Source organism: Lontra canadensis, unplaced genomic scaffold (genome assembly GCF_010015895.1).
Source record: "Lontra canadensis isolate GAN:19392208 unplaced genomic scaffold, GSC_riverotter_1.0 scaffold170, whole genome shotgun sequence".
Lineage (NCBI taxonomy): Eukaryota > Metazoa > Chordata > Mammalia > Carnivora > Mustelidae > Lontra > Lontra canadensis.
The window spans coordinates 2,136,696-2,155,500 of record NW_022631164.1 but is presented as its reverse complement, the minus strand read 5'-3'; the positions used below and the strand labels follow the sequence as shown (position 1 = coordinate 2,155,500).

At 45.6% G+C, this 18,805-nt stretch overlaps 1 long non-coding RNA gene across 1 annotated transcript; it reads right to left on the bottom strand.

Moving 5' to 3' along the window:
* Nucleotides 1-714: 714 nt before the first annotated feature.
* On the bottom strand, nucleotides 715-17,579 carry LOC116860056. Its single transcript, XR_004381264.1, has 3 exons — nucleotides 17,569-17,579; nucleotides 4,597-4,600; nucleotides 715-838 (listed from the first exon to the last, which is right to left on the bottom strand). It is a non-coding gene; the product is annotated as an uncharacterized LOC116860056 (long non-coding RNA).
* Between the last annotated feature and the right edge of the window lie 1,226 nt (nucleotides 17,580-18,805).

The window sequence follows — 18,805 nt, the reverse complement described above, 5'->3', positions numbered from 1 at the left end:
TGCTCGTGTGGAAAGGTGCACATAGGGTCATGGAATGAAAGGTGGAAGTGTTTTGCCAGTGTGGGGCTTCTCACTTCTGTGGAGAGGAGACTAAAAGGTTTTCCTCTCTGGAAACTTAAAGAAGTGTGAGAAGTTGTCTTATATCCCCCGGTGCACCCTCTTCCCCCGCAAACATTAATGAATGCCTCACTTCGCAGGGAATGAAGGCCTAAGAGTAGAAGCAAAGCAGCGAGTTTGTGGATTAGGCTGGAGGCAGACCCAGTGAGCAGGCAGGAGAAACGCTGTGGCCTAGCAAGAGAGTGGATGAGGGTGATGTTTTCCTTTTTTTACATATGGTATATATATATATATTTTTTTTTCTTCATTATATAATATGCATGAAGTAGGCAGGGAGCAGTAATGAGTAACTTCAGTTACCCAGACGGATGTGGGAAGTCTGGTCTGTTGAAAGCGATGCCTTTCATTTCTCAAAAAACAATACCAATATTGGCATTATGAGAAACTACTATTTTGAGCTTCATTTAGACCAACGGGGAAGAACTTGATGTAAGAAGTGACAGGAATCTGGGGGCAGAGTGACCATGCCATCTTGGACTGAAACAGTAAGCAAAGGTCCAAGCCATGTCAGTGGTCTTCAAAGGTGGAGCTCTTTATTCAAACAAAATCATATGTGGGATCCTTAGGTCTGAACAGGTAAAAATATATCTACTGTGGTTTAAATGTGGGCACAGAAATGGGCTCGATAGATACATCCCTGCATGTATCCTCTCCATCTCCCCTCGCGGCATTCCTTAGGAATCCTGATTTAGGAAGGCAGATTTCTAAGTGTTCTGGAGACCTCCCCGAAAGCAAATAGGACTCCACATGACAAAATAAAATAGAAGTATGTCACTTGTACAATTAACATCAGTGCTTGGTGGCCTTGATTGAAAAGACGTGTGCCGGAGTCTTAGCTCCCTTTACCAAATAGGAGACTTTGGGGACATGACTTAAATCCCCTGAGCCTCAGTTCTGTCATGTGTGAAGCAGGGACAGTAATGCTTCCTGCTCTTTGAACCTCAGATTTGTACTAAGGATCGAATGAGATAGTGTAGAGGGATGTGCTCTATAGGGCTTTGTAGGCATGAGTAGTTGTCCCTCACTACAAACAGGAGGCAAATCCTGACCTGTGGGGCTGCCCCTCATGCATGAGGCAGGAGATGGGATGAAATCAGTGGTTCTCAACTGTGGCTACCTATTAGAAACACCTACAGAAATTTGTTAAGTTTTTCATTTTAATGCTTAGATCCCACCTTAAATCTCTTTAATCAGAATCTCTGTGTGATCCCTTTTAAGAGGCATTCCAGGTGATTTTAATGTGCAGCCCAGCCTATACAGCATGGTCAGCAAACCTTCTCTGTTACTGGCCAGGGATACCAGGCTTTGCAAGCCCTGCAGTCCCTATCACAGCCACCCTACTGTGCCACTGGGGGGCAAATGGCATAGACAGTACACAAATGGATGAGTGGGGCTGTGTTCCAGTAAATATTTCTAAAACAGGTGGCAGGCTTGATTTGGCCTGCAGGGTATCATTGGCCAACCCCTGCTCTAAGCTAATTCATCTTCAGGGTCCCATCTGGCTCAAGGTGTTTGCAAAAACTTTAAGAAGTAATGTGTGCCTCAGTTAATGGATGTTTGAAAAGTTTCTGTTCAAAAGGCTAATTATCCCCTCCTAGACAGGGAGGTTACAGTTTTATGTTACCAGAAATCAAGGTAATCCAGTTTTCTTTTCACAGAAAAGTAAGGTTTTTAGTCATTACAAAAAACACTGTTATAGCAAGAACACAATTGGCTAACTAAAAGCAGGGTATCCCTGGTCAGCTGTCTGGGTCTCCCCAGGAGTTCTGTACCACCTCTGCCTTTATATGTAAAGAGCAGTGGAAAGCCATTTGGGTGTTAGTGATGGTGAATGATCAGATTGGGGTTTTTAAAAATACTGAAAGTTACAGGGTGGAGGAAGGAGGGAGAGGATGCAGGAAGCCAGGTTAGAAGTCTGCTACAGAAGTCCAGGTGAGAGATTGTGGCAGCTTGCACTAAGTAGAGATCGAAATGCAAAGAGGTATTTGGGTCCTAGCAATATCTTGAAAAGTGGAATGGCTGAGACTGAGTGATGGGTTGGTGGGAGGAGGGGGTGGAGAATAAAAGTTCTTAGAGGAGAATAAAAGTTCGGTTTTGGACCAGTTGAGCTTGATGTCCCACTGAGACATCTAAATAAAGATGTAAGGAAAGCAGGTGGATACAGGAGTCTGGATCGCAGGAGAGAGGGCTGGTGAGCAGTTGCTCTCTCCGCCACGTGAGCCTAGGAGTCCGGGCACCAGCGGGTGAGGGGTTAAAGACCAGGAGGCAAGCAGGAAGTTTGCAGGCCACCCCAGACTTAGATAGCTGATTGCCCTTTCTTTGGTTTTGGGGGCACTTTTTTTTGGGATGGGTACTCATTTATTGGAGAAAAAAGGTAAAAAGTAAGTGTCACAGTTCTAGAGAAAGAAAAGTCAAGGATAAATATTTAACATTACAACAAGTCTCTTTGTCTGCTTCAGGACATTTCTAAGGAGTTTGCATAGTGCCTGGTACATTTAAATGTTGAGTGCCTGCCTTAAGCATCTTCCCTGAAATTGCCCCAGTCTAGGATAGGAATTACGAAGCCTCATCGTCTCCTTGTAACCCAAGCCTTTACCAGTTACCACTTCATTGGAACTGGATGGAGTTAGCTCTTTTGGGAAATATGACACAATTCCCAACAAACTTTGAGGCTGTTAGCCGCCGCCTGGGCATCTGTTGCTTTACCATTGAAATGCTGCCACCTTCCGGATAGGGTGTGACAAGTAGCCGGCAGCTGTGGCTGGCTTCCTGAAAGTGGGAACCAGAGGGAAGCTTGCCAGCCCAGCCCTGAGGTAGTCAAAAGCAGGAATCCAAGCCCCTGGCGGGGGAGCTGTGTTCCCATACAGGGTTTGGTCCAGCCCTGTTTGGACCCAACCAGGTTGGACAGACTGCTGGGAAATGACATAAAACTCTCCCTGACCTTTGGGAAGTGGGTCACAGCGTTAAACTCCCGTAGTCCCTTCTGTGACAGGCTGCTCTTTGATCCTGAGATTCCTCACTTGATGTGGGCATTGAGAACAATTTTCCAGATTTCTTCTCTGGTCTCAGAGTAGACTTTGCCCTGCTTTGTTTGGCCTTAGAGGTTTGGCACAACCATAATCCAGGGTGGGATTGAGGCTTCCATTCTGTGCGAGACCGAAGTTTCCCTTCCCCCAGTAAGAGGAGGTGGGTTGGAGGGTTCAGCATGGGAGGGAACAGTGGTTCCCACCAAAGGTAGCTCCATTCTCTTCATCCCCCAAGTCAGTCTTAACAATTTCCATGTGTAAAGTTTTAAGATTCATCTGTTTGCTTGCCCACTGCCCTGACCCAAGCTCCCTTCACTGCATGATTCTTTACAGAGTTCCCTTCCTCTTGTCTCTGCCTCATCGTGCTCTCCTCCACACATCTGAATTATCCCTGAGCAGGATTCTGTGCTCTGAAATCTGGAAGGTTCTTCAGTATCCGAAGGGTGAGGTCGAAGTTCATTTGAGGCTTTAAAATCCAATCCTTGATTATAGGGTTCCTGTAATTTATGATCATCATATACCCCATATGCCCTTGTCCTTTCTTTCTGCCACCTCACCAGGTGTACCTGATACTCTAGTAATAATAGATTCTTTCCCCAAACACATTTTTTGCTTTTACTTCTTCCTGTATTTTCTATCAAGCTTTGCTGTACATGATCTTAAGTCTCGGTTTCCTGGTCTGTCAAATAGAGAAAATAATGCCTTATAGTATTATGGAGATTAAATAATAGATATCTACAAAACCCTTAGCTGTGCTTGATGCATAATCAGCTCCCCCCAAATGTAGCTATTATTAGTATCACTGTGGTCTTCCTTGTTCACATCTGCTCATGTCATTTTTTTTCAAAGTCCAGCTTGAGTCTCACTACCTTCAGAAAACCCTGATCCCCATGGTCATCATGAATCTCTCCTTCCCCACCAGTCTTGTAGCATTTTGTGTTTTACTTCTCTGATGGCCCTTACTCCGATAGCCCTATGTCCATTAATTATATGTATGCTTCAGTTAGTTACATTTGTAAACTTTATGAGTTCTTGAGGATAGGAATTATGTATCTTATTTTGTACCCCACCCTTAACCTATGTCACTTACCAGTTCACAAAATGAGGACTCTGTTTATTGTTGCTTTAAATGAGTGGGTGTTGGAAGTTCTGGTCCTGGCCCTTTCTACTCTTGGGACTTCCAGGCAGAGAAGGAAGACTTCAGGGCTGCCTTCATTTCCAAGATCTTGCTCCAGACAAACTGGACAATCCAGGAACTGACCATTTGTGTAGGGTTAATGCAGAGGACCTGGATTCCTGTCCTGCTTGGGACAAAACCAGGCAGAACTACCCCTTCCCGTCAGAAAGCGCTGAATTCCAGCAGCTGGCTTTAATTTGGGCCTTAAGTCCTCTGCTGGCCCTGGAAAATCTTTGTCTTGAGGGTTGGCTCTGGTTTCCTGAGGCTGTCACGCACACCCCTTCAAAAGTCAATGCAGTGGTGTCAGAGAATGGCCACAAGAGGACAGTAGAGACCCATTACTATGCAGTCAATTTGTGCACTGGGCTGAAAGCAAGAAGAAAATGTTTGAAAGCAGAAGAAAGAGTACAAATCAGAGAAGAAAATAAAAATTCTGAAAGAGTTAGAGGAAGCAGTCTGGTTTGGCTCACCAGTGTCTTCCTGGGCCCAAGACCTGAGAGCAGCAAGTTAGTCAGGGATGCTGGTAACCCTCAAATGGTGCTCCTTAAATCTCTTCCCAACCTGTTGTTGCTGATGCTTCGTTTTACCTTGAGAAAGTCTCTCTCCAGAAGTAATGCAAATATTCTGTGGAGGAGTTTGGGCACTGCCTATCTAGTACTTACACACTATATTGCAGCTTTATGGTTTTTTACAGAGAATTTTTCACACTTATTTCTCCCCATCTTTATTGAGGTGTAATTGACAAAAATCGCATATAATTAATATACACAACTTGATATTTTGATATATCATGCCTATTTTAAAAATCTGAGTCTCCTTTTAGTCTTAAAAGGTAACAAGAAGAGATGTCATCCTGCCAGGTTCATGGTGGAACCAAGTCTAGAGTTTCTCTGATCCCAGATATTTTGCTTATTCTTTGTAGCTTTCCGTTACTGATGTTTGTCAGCTCTTGAGTTTTTAAGAGCAGGGACTACATCTGATTCATCTGTATGTCTCTGAATGGTGTCCCCTTTGATTTTTAGGACTGTGACTGGGTGTGTGGTATAAGGCCCTGCCCTGTGGGAGTTGACTTCCATGATCTCTCCCTTATCCTCCCCGATTCAGGAACTTTTGATTTTGAGGCACGGCCCTAAAAACAGCAGTGGTTTCCCCGAGCAATGCCACTGGCTGGCCATTTCTACAAAGGCAGCCACTGACTGACAGTCTGTGAAGATCCATCCTTAGTAATGTGGACTCGATGTAGGACAGCTGGACAGTTTCTCAAAGAGTGCACTGGCATCCCTGGTGTTATGAGAGTTACTTTAAGGAAGGAGGATGAAAATGTTTAATTTTAGCAGTTGCACATATATTACTTAGACATATATATAGATGCGTAAGTATTATTGCTTAGAATGAAGTCAATTTTTTAAGTGAGTTTATTTAAAGAAAAGTATTAAGTAAATAGTAGTATGGTGGTGTGCAATAGCCAAAGACCATGAAGCAGGTGTACCAGTGATTCAAGTTCAAGGAATTGCTGTGAGATGGGAAGATGTAACTAGAGTCAGAAAATTCATTTCAAGTCTGGCTCTGTGACCCTCAAGCCATGCAGCCCTGATTAAGTTGCTGGCCCTAAATGAGCTTCATTTTTCTCATCTGCACAGTCAGAAAAGAATTCTTGCTCTCCTTCACTCAAATGAGAACAAATTAGAGCACACTGACGCCTGGGAAACCCCTGTGCAAATGTCCAGTGCTGCTAATATCCCAATTCCCTGCCTTACCGAGGTTTATCTAGGACCTTTTGTCTTTCTCTCCCTCTTTCTTTAATATTTACTTATGTATGTGGGAGAGAGAGCCTGAGTGCACGAGGCGGGGAAGGAATGGAAGGCCAGAATCTTAAGCAGAGTCCCTGCTGAGTGTGGAGTCCAGCCACTGGGGCTCCCTTAGTCCCACAACCCTCAGATCATGACCTGAGCTGAAATCAAGAGTCAGACGCTTAACTGGCTAAGCCACCCAGGCACCCCCAGGACTTTCTCTTCACTGCTGCAGTGGGTTCCTCCTAATTAGCATGCATGGATTCCAAGGTTTCAGTTCAGTCAGTTGTCCACACCTAGGTCTGCCACTGGGAGGAAGGAGTTGCTAGAGAAACCTGGAATCAGGGCAGGAACAAGTCCCAACACATGTCACTGTTTGCTTTGTCATCCTGATTCAGTGACCTCATACAAGGAAGGGAGGGAGCAGAAGGAGCTGTTCTCTTCCAGATACCTAAGGAGGCTTCTGACATCTACTGTTTTCCTTGGCATGAAAGGAGCAGGCGTCGGGCTGTGATTTTTAAGGTCTGAGCTAATCTTGGAAGTGAAGGAGAACAGCACCTCCCATAGCTGTCCAGACTCTGCTTCTTGGGGAGCTGCCTGGAGTAAAAGGGCAGAAGAGTGACCCCCAGGGCCAGGAAGGATCATCATCCTCACACATTCATACATTCACTGAGTACTTTCTGAGTACCTACTATGTACCAGGCCTCTCGGGGAAACGAGGCAGCCATGTGTATCAAAGGGCTGCATAGGATCTTAGAGTCAAGTTTTTAGCACAGAAATCCTTTTGTCATCCTTACCCCATCCCTTCTCCCACCCTAGACTTAATTAAGGTTTCAATAAATTATGTTGCCACCCAAAAAACTACATTTATTAATTATTGACTTCTGAGTTTTTTGGTCATGAATAATTGATGCAACCGCAAGTGAATGTTTTTGATCAACACAAGGTCATAACCAGCATTGCAAAGTAATCAGCTTTTTAGCTATCCTGCTTATCCTAGTTGAGCTCTTTAAATTTTGGAAAGTGGCTGGCCGACTACCTGGGGAGTCTGTTTTAGAGATGGGACCATAACCACTGGGTTTTGAAGGATAAGCAAGAGTTCATAAGCAGAGAGAAAGAGGGCGCTGCAGGCGGAGGGGGCAGAAGAGTCCCACGTTGCTGCAGTATGTGCCCCCTCTACCCTTGGGCTGATCAAATGGATTGGCTGTGACACGAACTTAGTGGGTGGAAGCTGGGTTGTGGAATGGAGCTAATGAGGGTGGAGATGAGAATTGGAAATCTTAGGGTCAAATGTTCTAGTCTGTCCACATCATGGTCCTGGAGAAACTCAGGCAGGAAATCCCACTAGAGTCCCTTTGGTTCCCAAGGGCAGAAGGGAAAAAGACAGCAAAGGACTTGCCAAAACTCTGCCCCAGAACTGGCCTGAAACCTGTCTCCCACCCTGGCTGCCCCGCCCCTTAGCTCCAAGACCAGACCATTTTTCTGTGATTTTTTGGCTCATCTCATAAATGTTCCAGAGTCAGAACAGACTGTGCCATGGCTGAAACAAACTTGTTGAACAAATAAACAAGGCAGGCTGCAGGGCTGAGGAAGGCACCAGACATGGGTCCCCAACCCAGTCCATGAGTTCTGGTAAGTCTGTCCGGAGCCTGGGCTTCTGCTGCTTCCTTCCAACATGAGAGGTGGGAGCACGAGATTTTTGGGGTCCCTTCCAGCTCTGCGATCTAGGCAGATTGCCCACACAGGGGTAAGTGTCCAAGCTCCAAGTTCAAAAGAAACCTTTCTGCTACGTGGTACAGCTAAGGGCTGGGAGAGGGGAGATATTCCCATGGCAGATGCTAAAACCAAGGGATACCCATTTCCTTGTTCACTCAGCAAACACTTAACAGAGTGTCCAGTCTTTGCTAGGTGCTCTGCTGCCCCTTCCTTCAAGGAGCATTCAAGGAGTTCTAAATGCTCTAGCAGAGGAGGGTATGTCACAGTTCCTTGCATGCACTGAGTTGTTCCCCACCTCAGGGCCTTTGCTCCTGCTGCTCCCACCACCTAGAATGCCAACCTCTCCCTCCTTGTTCCTTGTTCCTTGTCTCAGCTTAAATGTTGTTTCCTCAATAAGGCTTTCCCTGACCACCGTATACGTGGTAGGGTTCCCCAGCTCTCCTGCCACACTGCATTACTCTCAGAATTTTTGGTAGTTTGTAGTTCTACATCTGCCCGTTCATTTAGTTATTTGCCACCATTTTGACTACAGTATAGGTAGCGTGAGGGCAAGAGTTCTGTTCGCATTGATCCCTACTGGACCTGTAACAGCATATACTCATAGAATATGAGAAAAATATGTTGGCTGTTTTTCATGGACTACTTCATTTAATCCTCTTGACAACCCTAAGAGAGAGGTGTTATTATTATGTACATTTTGCAGTGAAATGACAGAGTCTAGGGATGGTAAGTATCTTGTAGTTCACAGGGCTGGGTTTGAACCTCATCTCAAAGAGTCAGGGCTCTTTCACTTCACCACACAAGGCTCTGCGCCTGGCATCCCTGACTGACTTTTTCTTCTTTTTTACTTTTTATTTTGAAATAATTTCAACTGACCAAAAAGCTACAACACTAGTACAAAGAACTCCTGTATACTCTTTACTCAAGTTCACCAGATGTGAGCATTTTGCCATATTTGTTTTAATATTCTGTCTTCTCCTAGCTTGTGTTTTTCCATGTTTATACCAATTTTCTTGTTTTGGATGATTTTAGAGTGAATTGCAGACATTATACATGTCTGCCCTTAAATACTTCTGTGTGAATTTCTCAAGAACAAGGATATTCTTTTATACAAAGTCAAAATCGGAATTTACATCAGTATGATACCACTACTTAATATACAATCCATACTAAATTTATCCAGTTGTTCCAATAATGTTCTTTATAATGATACTTCTTTTTTTTTAAGATTTTATTTATTGGGGCGCCTGGGTGGCTCAGTGGTTAAAGCCTCTGCCTTCGGCTCAGGTCATGATCCCAGGGTCCTGGGATCGAGTCCCGCATCGGGCTCTCTGCTCAGCAGGGAGCCTGCCTCCTCCTCCTCTCTCTTTCTGCCTGCCTCTCTGCCTACTTGTGATCTGTCTGTCAAATAAATTAAAAAAAAATTTAAAAAAAAAGATTTTATTTATTTATTTGACAGAGATCACGAGTAGACAGAGAGGCAGGCAGAGAGAGAGAGAGGGAAGCAGGCTCCCTGCTGAGCAGAGAGCCCAATGTGGGACTTGATCTCAGGACCTTGAGATCATGACCTGAGCCAAAGGCAGTGGCTTAACCCACTGAGCCACCCAGGTGCCCTATAATGATACTTCTTTAGTCCATAATCCAACCCAGGATCATACATTCCTTTTAACTATCATATCCCTTTCGTTTTTTATTCAGAACAGTTCTTCAGCCTTTCTTTCTCCACCATGACATTGATATTTTTCCGGAGTATAAGCCAGTCATTTTGTAAAATGTTTTCTCAGTTTGGTCTAGTCTGATTCTGCTCACGATTAGATGCTGGTTAGGTTTTTGTGGACAGGAGTCTCAGAAATGATGCTGTGTCCTTCTTAGTGTATCCTGTCAGGAACCACATGCTGTCTGCTTGTTCTAGTATTGGTGACATGAGCTTCAAACACTTGGCTAAGGAAGTGTCTGCCAGGTTTCTCCATGACAAAGTTACTGGTTTTCTCCCTGTATAATTTTTTTCTATTTAAAAAAAATTTTTTTTAAAGATTTTATTTATTTATTTGACAGAGAGATCACAAGTAGGCAGAGAGGTAGGCAGAGAGAGAAGGAGAAGCAGGCTCCCTGCTGAGCAGAGAGCCCGATATGGGGCTCAATCCCAGGACCCTGAGATCATAACCTCAGCCTTAGGCAGAGGCTTAACCCACTGAGCCATCCAGGCGCCCCTATTTTTTAATTTAAACTCAATTGACATATAGCATATTATTAGTTTCAGAGGTAGAGTTCACTGAGGCACCAGTCTTATATAGCACCCAGTGCTTATTACATCACATGCCCTCCTTAATTTCCATCAGCCAGTCACCCCATCCCACCACCCCGCTCCCCTCTAGCAACCCTCAGTTTGTTTCCTATGATAGAGTCTCTTATGGTTTGCCCCCCTCTCAGATGTTATCTTGGTTTATTTTTCCCTTCCCTTCACCTGTGCTCTTCTGTTTTGTTTCTTAACTTTCACATGCATGAAATAATGATAATTGTCTTTCTCTTACTGACTTATTTCACTTAGCTTAATACCCTCTAGTTCCATCCATGTAGTTGCAAATGGCAAGATTTCTTTTTTTGATGGCTGAGAAATATATATATATCCATTCATCTACTGATGGACATCTGGGCTCTTTCTTTCTTTGTAGTTTGGTTATTGTGGATGTTGCTGCTGTAAACACTGGGGTGCGGGTGCCCCTTCAGATTACAATGATTTGGGGTAAATTCCTATTAGTGCAATTGCTGGATCGAAGGTTAGCTCTATTTTTAACTTTTGGAGGAACCTCCACACTGTTTTCCAGAGTGGCTACATCAACTTGCATTCCCACCAACAGTGTAAGAGGGTTCCCTTTTCCCTGCATCCTCGCCAACATCTGGCATTTCCTGACTTCTTATTTTGGCCATTCTGGTAGGCGTAAAGGGGTATCTCATTGTGGTTTTGATTTGTATTTCCCTGATGCCAAGTGATACTGAGCATTTTTTCATGTGTCTCTTGGCCATTTGGTTTTTTTTTATAATATTTTATTTATTTGGCAGAGAGAGAGAGAGAGAGGGAGAGAGAGCGAGCCCACACAAGCAGGGGGAGGGGCAGAGGCAGAAGGAGAAGCGGCCTGCCTGCTGAGCAAGGAGCCTAGTGCAGGACTGGATCCCAGGACCCTGGGATCGTGACCTGAGCCAAAGGCAGACGCTTCACCAACAGAGCCGCCCAGGCATCTCAGTTCTTTGGAGAAATGTCTGTTCATGTCTTCTGCCCATTATTTATCTTTGGGGGTTGAGTTTGATAAGTTCTTTATAGATTTTGGATACTAGCCCTTTATGTGATATGACATTTGCAAATATCTTCTCCCGTTCTCTTGGTTGTCTTTTGGCTTTATTGACTGTTTCCTTTGCTGTGCAAAAGCTTTTTATCTTGATGAAGTCCCAATAGTTCATTTTTGCCTTTGTTTTCCTTGCCTTTGGAGATGGTTCTAGCAAGAAGTTGCTGTAGCTGAGATCACAGAGGTTGCTGCCTATGTTCTCTTCTAGGATTTTAATGGATTCCTGTCTCACATTTAGGTGTTTCATCCATTTTGAGTTTATTTTTGTGTATGGTGTGAGGAAATGGTTTCATTCTCCCGCATGTGGCTGTCCAATTTTCCAAACACCATTTGTTGAAGAGACAGTCTTTTTTCCATTGGATATTTCCTGCTTTGGCCAAGATTATTTGATCATAGAGTCGAGGGTCCCTTTCTGGGCTCTCTGTTCTGGGTTCCATTGATCTGTGTGTCTGTTTTGGTGCCCGTGCCATGCTGTCTTTAGGACTGCAGCTTTGTCATAGAGCTTGAAGCCTGGACCTGTGATGCCGCCAGCTTTGGTTTTCGACATTCCCCTGGCTCTTCAGGGTCTTTTCTGGTTCCGTACAAATTTTAGGATTATTTGTCCCAGCTCTTTGAATCTCCCTTTATACTTAATAAATAATTTAAGGGGATATATTTTAAGCCCGTGAATACTCTGCCCTCACCAAACTTTTCCATCTGTTGATGATTCTCGACTGAGTCCATGATTAGTACGGCATTTGCAAAATGGAGATGTTGGTTCAGATTGTAAGGCTGGTGTCTCTATTTCACGATAATAGGGCAGGATGAAAGGGATGGGGGAGCTGGAGACAACATCTAATTTTGTAAACAGTTGGTTTCTCAAGTGTCTTTGTGGGAAGTAGAAGATGACTGGTATTTACTTTCTAACACTAGGAAAAAAACCTAAAAAATCAGACAGGATTTAATTATTAATTATTTTTATTAACATAGGTACTATTTGCCTCAGGGGTACAAGTTTATGAATCTTCAGGCTCACACACTTCACAGCACTTACCATATCACATATCCTCCCCAATGTCCATCACCCAGCCACCTTCTCCCTCCCCCCTCCCCCAAGCAGCCCTCAGTTTGTTTCGTGAGATTGAGTCTCTTATGATTTGAGATCAGACTGGATTTTAAATGATAAAAGATGCTACTTCCTAATAGAATAATGATTTCCATTTATGTATCACTTACTGAACTCCAAACACCCTGGGAGCCACTATGCAGACACTGTTTCGCCAGTCCTTGTAACAAGCCTGTGAGAGAGAGCATTGTTACCTCCAGTTTACGGATGAGGAAGCTAAGGCTCAGAAAGGTTAGGGTATTGGCCTAAAGTCACACAGCTAAAAAGTGGAAGAGTCTAGGTTCTAACTAAGATGTGTTGGGCTGCAGAGCTCTTACTCTTTTTGGTGGGGTGGAGCTCTGGGTACTGTCATGACATTGAGCCTCGACACATACTTGCAGGGCCAGGTTTTCAGCTAATTCCCAGCTTATGGGTGAGGTTAGCCTCCCAACGTGGATGTTAAAGCCAGGGGTCTGAGTCTTGCAAAGAGGCTGGTGTAGTTATCTTCTGGCCTCAGCCAGGGGTCCCAGACCATGAGCAGCTCCTTGGCTGGGAGTGGCCTGAGAGGACCTCCTGGCCTGCTTGGCGCCCATCCCCATTAGCTCAGGTGGTAGAGCCGTCCCAGACATGGACTCATCAGCTCCCCTCGCCCTGCATTGCCGCATCTCCTGTGCTTAGAAAGGCAGGAAACTGGACTCTGGTACTTCAGAAAGTTTTTCAACAATAAGCTTGACAATAAGGGGATGTTCCAGTTAACCTTGGAGAATTTCAGTTAATTAATGCCTTATTGTATTCCAGTTCTTTGAAATGCAGTAATCTATGTGCAGTATGTTTTTATGGTAAATCTCATATTTTTTTTATTGTATGGGAAACTTCATTAACCAGACAATATAATTAAACAGCATTTCTCCCACTATTTAGGATAAACTGAGGAACCACAGAATTACCAAGTTGAAAAAGCTTTGGGGATCATTTAAGAGGATCCTTCATGTACAGATGAAGAAACTAAGTTCCAAGGTTACCCACCTTGTTACTGACACAACTGTAACTAGAAGCCTGTAGTCCAAAATGTTTCTGCCATGTCAAGAATAATTACAAAGCAGGAAACCTTTATGTCCAGGGTTACCTATAGGCTGAATTTAGCCTGCGGCCATGTTTTGTTTGGCTTGCACAATGTTTTAAAAGTTGGGAAATTTCCCATAAAAATCCAACTTTGTTTCTTTTGAAAAGCTGGAAGATCTAGTTATACCTCGCCCAGTGGCAATGAAGGAGGACCGAGTAGCAGCAACCCCTCTAACTGGGGACATGGGATCTAGATGCCATCTCCCATCACCCTATCATTGTGTACTTGGCCTACCTCACCCATTTCATGACCTGCTGTCCCCTCCAGGCATTGGAATTTGGGTTCTCTGTCTTATGGTGAAGGGCCTTCCTCGTTTAATAAAGAAGAGGGCTGCAGTGAGCAAGACCAAAGAGGGGAGACAATGAGGAATCAGAAACATTTGTATTAAATACCAGGGTGCAACACCAGAGGTCCTGGCTGGTCCTTGGCAGGCTCAGATTAGGAGCTGAGAGTGAGCTCTGGGGTCTTCCATTTAGGTGAAAATGTGAAACACTAAATAACAATAGGAGAGGTATTACCTGGCAAGAGAAGATGTACTGGCAAAGTGACTAGAACAGGCAAGGTGAGCTAAAGCAGTTCAGATAGGTCGAGAAAGCTTTAGTGGAGATGGGTCTTGACTCCCGGGTGAACCTCTTCTAAAAAACGGAGAGACTATGAGTAGGAAAAGCTAGCCAGGAAGCTACTACAACCATCAGAGCTGAAAGCTAGGTTTAGGTGAATGGAGGTGGGAAAGGGAAGGAAGGGTGGATGCCAGGGAGATCCCAAGGGGGGATGGACAGGATTTGGTGCTGGCATGGAGGTGGGCAGAGAGGGCAGAAGAGTCAAAGTTGATGGCACCTTTGTGCCTGGGTGACCAGGGGAATGTCATGCCCCAAACAGAAAAGGGAAGCTGGGAAGGAAAGGTGACTTGGGGGAAGATGAAGAATTCATTTCCAGGTGACAACAGAGCTTACATTTACTGTCCTAACAAGCAGATGAAACTGGGACTGGAACTCAAGAGAGGTCAGAGCTAGTAGCCTAGAGGTGATAGCTGGCACCACCAGGGTCGGTGCCACCAAAAGGCAGAGGGCACAGGATGGGGAATTGATGGCAACATGATGAACCCTGGGAATAGCCACCCTTTAAAATGCGCAGAAGAGGAAGAGAGCCAACAAAGAGAAGGAGCAATCAGAGAGGCGGGAAGAGAGAACCAAGTTAGGGTATTTGTGTAGGAGCTCAGAAGAAGAAAGCTTGGGAAGAGCCCTCTCTGATGTCAGAAAACATGTCCAGAATTCGAGAGAGAGCAGGGACTGAGCAAGTGTCCCTAAAGTGGACAATGAGGAGGGCGTCACACTGAGAATGCATATTTAGGAGGTAGAGGTGACTCTGGCAGTCTGGAGACATCTCACAGGGGTGGGAGGAAGAACTGATACCATAAGCAGAGGGCACCTTAGGAAACAGGGAAGGGGATGGGAGGGAAGCGTGTGTGTAGGTGGTAGGGAAGGCTTCGATGGAGAGGAAGAGATTGAAGATGGATCTCTTTTAACACCTGTGGGAAGAGGGGAGATCCTGAATCAGAAGCAGCCAGATTTCAAAGGCTGATTTCCATGGTAGCTGCTCTCTTTGCTTGGGGATGGGCTCTTGACTTCTCACTCATCATTCCGGAGCTTCTCATCTCACATCGCTTACTTATTTTGGGCTCATTTTTCCAATCAGCATTAAAAAAGAAAAGAAAAACTTTATTAGGTGATGCCTGTTCTGAAGGGGCACCAGACAAGGTCTGAGTGATTGAGTGGGAAGTAAACTGACCCCTCCCTTAACAAAGAAAGCCCTTTGAGAGCTGCCCCCCTTTGCACTGCCTCATGCAGTCCTGCGAGGGAAGCTTTATTAATAGAATTCCTTTTGTGCCGGTGAGGTAGAGGCTCAGGGAAGTCAAGGCATCAAACCTACTAAGTGTTGGACTCCAGTGCAAGCCTTCTCAAGTCCAAGTGTGACGTCCTTTCCACCACCGGTTAGGTCGGACCCAGGGAATGAACTAGACTGGAGCTCAGGGATGCCCACTATCCCTGACCTCCCATGGCCCTTTGGGGTGAAATCCTTGCACATACAAAGACACTTTTAAAAACATACACTGAATGAATATAAAGAGGCAGATCACAGGGGAGGGGAGTAAAGGAAGAAGGGAACAGTGAGTGTGTTTGGGAGGAAACTGGCAAGAGGAGCTGATCTATGAGATACTCAGGGCCTCTGAGCTGGGGCTTTTGACCTGGGGTCCTGGGACTACTTAGGGTTGCATGTACAACCCTGATGTTATAAGCACAATTGCAGGGTCTGTGCAGGGGGGGAGGGCGTTGCACATAGATACTTTCTGGGGAAAGCGTGCATAGCTTTCATCAGATTCTCAAAGGGGCCTTTGTCCAGAGAAGAGTTGAAAATCACGGATTCTGAAGCATCTACAGGGACACAGTGGTATAATTTATACCTGGTCCCTGTCATTTTTTTCTAAATCCTTGCCCAGAAATACATTCTAGCGAGCCTAGAGGGTGGGGAGGAGGCGTATGGAGCCCTCCTCCTAAAGCCTCCTTTGGGACGCTTGTGGTGGGGTGAGTCCCTGAAGTCTCCGGGGTGCTGCGCAGTGCAGGGCACAGGGGTGGCCACCCTGGGAAGGGTCGAGTTGCTGCTTCCAGGGGGCGGGAGGGGGAGGCTGTGGGAGCTGGAGCGGATGTCACGGCTTACCTCAGAGCCCGAATTAGAAGGCTGAAAAAAATCACAGCAGGAAATAATGTGGTGCCTAAAATAGAAGCATCAACTGGGAGAGAGGCCGGGGAGTAGGTGGCATTTGAGGCTCCTGCCGAGTCCTCCCCAGCGGCTGCCTGACTAGTGCCTCGGAGGCGTGTGTGGATGCAGTCAGGCCAGAAAAGGCCAGAAAAGGCCAGAAAGGCCGAGGCTGCATTTCTGCTGAGGAAGGAGGACTGCTCAGTAAACAGTCACACTCTAGGATGGGAAGGCAGGGCTGCCCTTTCTGGCCTGGGGCCCTGCTCTCTCCCTGCTGGTTCCTTCTCATCTGCTTCCTCCTTCCCTCTCCCCCACAGTCTCCCCTCCCTGACTTTGGTCTTCCACTTTCCCCACTGCCTCCAGCCTCCTCCTCCACCCACAACCTTTCCCTTAACCCTTCCTTTTTTTCCCCCTCCCCTTCCCTGTTTTTTCCCACACTGGCCCCTCCATTTCTACCCTCTCCCCCAGGAGACTGCCTGCTTTGCTCCTGGCCTCTGGGCTGTAAGCACCTTGCCCTCTTACCCAGGAAGCTGCTTGGAGGCCTGGTGTCTTCCTAGGCAATCCAATCAGAGGTCACTCTAGGAGCAGCAGCCTTCAAGGTCAGCCTCTCTCTGCCTGACTGCATGACCCTTCCACCACCCCTGCCCCAGGCACCATCCCCATCTCTGTGATGCTCTCAAAGCCGGGGTGCCTGCAGTACGGCCGGCTGGCAGGGCAGGCTTTGCTTCACCTGGACCACTTCACCAGAGGGGTTGAGCAGTAGCAAAAACTCTGCCAGCAGACAGGGGCTGGTCCTCCCTCTGTGGGCACGTCCACAGTAGCGGACCCAGGGGTGGCTGTGAGGTTTGCCACTCAAGGGGCCCACTGCTACAGTACTGCCTGAGACCACCAGCCGCATACAGAAGTAGTAGCCGGCACTTACTAACTCTGTCCTCCCAACAACCTCCCACTAGAAAAGTAGGTACTTTTATTATCCCCATTTTCCAGATGAGGAAACTAAGACACAAAAAGATGAATTACCTTGGCCATGTTCTTGGAGATAGTCAGGTGGAAGAGCCAAGATTTGGGCCCCAGGGGTCTGACTGCAGGGCCCTTTTCTACCGGATTTCACGTGCTGTTGCCTCCTAGCTTAGTGCCCTTCTACGCAGCTTTTCTTTCTAAAAATGATCTTTGTTTTGTTAATTTTTTTTCCCCCTGAAAATAAGTGTAAGGTATTTGAGATTCTAAGCATTATGGGTGCTTGGAGATTTCAGTTCTTAAAAAAATCAGATATTCTTATTTTTACTTCACTGGGTGTTTTTCCCCCCAGCTGTTCCTCTCCTGAAAATAAGTGCTCTCATTTTTGCCATTTTCAAATGCTGTGCGTCCTCATCACCATCTGGAATGGAGCGGGCATTCACTCATGCTCAAGTGTGCTGCCCACACGCATGCGTGCGCCACTGCCTCCCTCCCGCGTTATGTCTCTGTGTGGCTCTGGGGTTAATGGCTTATGATTTGCCAAACAGAATTCTCAGGAACGTTATGTGGCTAGCATGGCTTCCCGTGGACTTTATTCCCTGGAGACTTGGAATTATTTGAATAAGTGGTAAGAAATAGGCTAAGGTTGTAGGAAGGGGACTAAAAGAAATGTCAGAAAAAAATAATGATACAGTTAACATTTATTAATACTAAATGCAGAGCGCCTGGGTGGCTCAGTTGGTTAAGTTTCTGCCTTCAGCTCGGGTTGTGATCCCAGGGTCCTGGCATCGAGCCACGCATCAGGCTCCCTACTCAGCAGAGAGCCTGCTTCTCCCTCTCCCTCTGCCCGCCGCTCTGCCTCCTTGTGCTCTCTCTAGCGCTCTCAAATAAATAAGTAAAATCTTTTAAAAAAATTGTTTAATACTTACTAAATGCAAGTCATTGTGCTAAGCATTTTACAGGCATGATCTCACTGAAGTGACACCATAATGTGTGTTATTAGTAGTATCACCATGTGGCATTAGTAGTATCACCACCATTTGACAGAAAACTCGAGGTTGGGGAAGGCTTAGGGCTTGAGGGGCTCGTGCACGGAACCAGGACTTCACAGATTAAAAGGCAGTGCTAGTTTTGGCAGCTTTTTCCCTCCAAAATTACCCAGAAATATCTTTGTCATCGTGCTATTTTACAAGTAATATGCTCACTGTGAAGAATTAAAACAACACTGAAGTGTACAAAGTAGAATATAGAAGTCCTTCCCCACAATGTGCCTCTGCATAGGCTTTGACACACTTCTACATTTTAAGAAGCCTGGTCTCACACACTATCATGCTCTTCCATGCACGTCTGTGTGTGTGGGCAGGCTACACTTGATTACCATTTCAGAATGCCCGTGGGGAATTGGTGGGCCAGAAGTTATGAACACTTATATTTTGGTCACTCACTGAAATGTGCAAGTTGTGGTTTTATCTTAAACCATGGCATGCAGTGAAAGGTGACTGCAGTGCAAATTGGCCCTCGTGTTGCTGATGGCACTTTAATGAGTACCATCTTTGTTAACGTGTATCGGGAGACTTAAAAAAAATGTTCCCACTTTCTGCCTCAGAATGATTCCACCTGTGGGAGTCTAACTCACGCAAATAAATAAATGAAAAAGTAATATTTAGCATTATGAGAGCCAAACTTTGGGCATAACTTAAATGTCTTTCAATAAGGGAAT